Here is a 2,023-nt window from a genome sequence, read left to right as displayed (position 1 = left end):
AGTTGATGGACACTTAGGCTCTTTCCATGTTTTGGCTATTGTGGAGAGTGCTGCTATGAACATTGGGGTCCATGTGCTCCTATGCATCAGCACTCCTGTATCCCTTGGGTAAATTCCTAGCAGTGCTATTGCTGGGTCATAGGGAGTTCTACTTTTAATTTTTTGAGGAACCTCCGCATTGTTTTCCAGAGGGGCTGCACCAGTTTACATTCCCACCAACAGTGTAAGAGGGTTCTCGTTTCTCCACATCCTTGCCAGCATCTAGAGTCCTCTGATTTGCTCACTTTAGCCACCCTGACCGGCGTGAGGTGGTATCTCAGTGCGGTTTTGATTTGTATTTCCCTGATGAGGAGGGATGCTGAGCATCGTTTCATGTGTCTGTTGGCCATCTGGATGTCCTCTTTGGAGAAGTGTCTGTTCATGTCTTCTGCCCATTTCTTCACTGGATTGTTTGTTTTTTGGGTGTGGAGTTTGGTGAGCTCCTTATAGATTTTGGATACTAGCCCTTTATCTGATATGTCATTTGTAACTATCTTTTCCCATTCCATCAGTTGCCTATTAGTTTCATGGATTGTTTCCTTTGCCATGCAGAAGCTTTTAATCTTGATGAGGTCCCAATAGTTCCTTTTTGCTCTTGATTCCCTTGCCTTTGGGGATGTGTTAAGTAAGAAATTGCTGCGGTTGAGGTGAAGGTGGGTGTTTCCTGCTTTTTCCTCTAGGGTTTTGATGGTTTCCTGTCTCACATTCAGGTCCTTTATCCATTTTGAGTTTATTTTGGTGTGAGAAAATGATCTAGTTTCATTCTTCTGCATGCTGCTGTCCAGTTTTCCTAGCACCATCTGTTAAAGAGGCTGTCTTTTTCTATTGGATACTCTTTCCTGCTTTGTCAAAGATTAGTTGGCTATACATTTGTGGGTCCAGTTCTGAGTTCTCTATTCTATCCCATTGGTCTATGTGTCTGTTTTTGTGCCAGTACCATACTGTCTTGATGATGACAGCTTTGTAGTAGAGGCTTAAGTCTGGGATGGTGATGCCTCCCGTTTTGGCTATTCAGGGTCTTTTGTGGTTCCATACAAATTTTAGGATTGTTTGTTCTAGTTTTGAGAAGAATGCTGGCGCAGTTTTGATTGGGATTGCATTGAATGTGTAAATTGCTTTGGGTAGTAATGACATTTTAGCTATATTTATTCTTCCAATCCATGAGCATGGAATGTTTTTCCATTTCTTTGTGTCTTCTTCAATTTCCTTCAGAAGTTTTCTATAGTTTTCATCATACAGATCTCTTGTATCCTTGGTTAGGTTTATTCCTAGGTATTTTATGGTTTTTTGTGCAATTGTGAATGGGATCAGTTTCTTGATTTCTCTTTCTGTTGCCTCATTGTTGGTGTATAAAAATGCAACCGATTTCTGTACGTTGATTTTGTACCCTGCAACTTGGCTGTATTCATGGATCAGTTCTAGTAGGCTTCTGGTGCAGTCTGTTGGGTTTCCTATGTAGAGTATCACGTCATCTGCAAAAAGTGAAAGTTTGACTTCTTCTTTACCAATTCTGATGCCTTTTATTTCCTTTTGTTGTCTGATGGCTGATTGTAGGACTTCCAGCACTATGTTAAACAACAGTGGTGAGAGTGGACATCTCTGTTGTGTTCCTGATCTCAGGGGGAAAGCTCTTAGTTTTTCCCCATGGAGGATGATGTTAGCTGAGGGATTCTCATAGTTGGCTTTTATGATGTTAAAGTAAGTTCCTTCTATCCCGACTTTCTTGGTGGTCTTTATTAAGAAGGGATGCTGTATTTTGTCCGATGCTTTTTCTTCATCTATCGACAGGATCATATGGTGTTTATCTTTTCTTTTGTTGATGTGATGTTTCACATTGATTGATTTGTGAATATTGAACCAGCCCTGTAACCCAGGAATGAATCCCACTTGGCCTTGGTGGATAATTCTTTATATGTGCTATTGGATTCGATTTGCAAGTATCTTGTTGCGGATTTTTGCATCCGTATTCATCAAGGATATTGGC

The sequence above is a fragment of the Hyaena hyaena genome, unplaced genomic scaffold (assembly GCF_003009895.1).
Source record: "Hyaena hyaena isolate Hyena2069 unplaced genomic scaffold, ASM300989v1 scaffold_1914, whole genome shotgun sequence".
In the NCBI taxonomy this organism is placed as follows: Eukaryota; Metazoa; Chordata; class Mammalia; order Carnivora; family Hyaenidae; genus Hyaena; species Hyaena hyaena.
The sequence above is the reverse complement of the archived record's forward strand: the minus strand, read 5'-3'. Positions refer to the sequence as shown.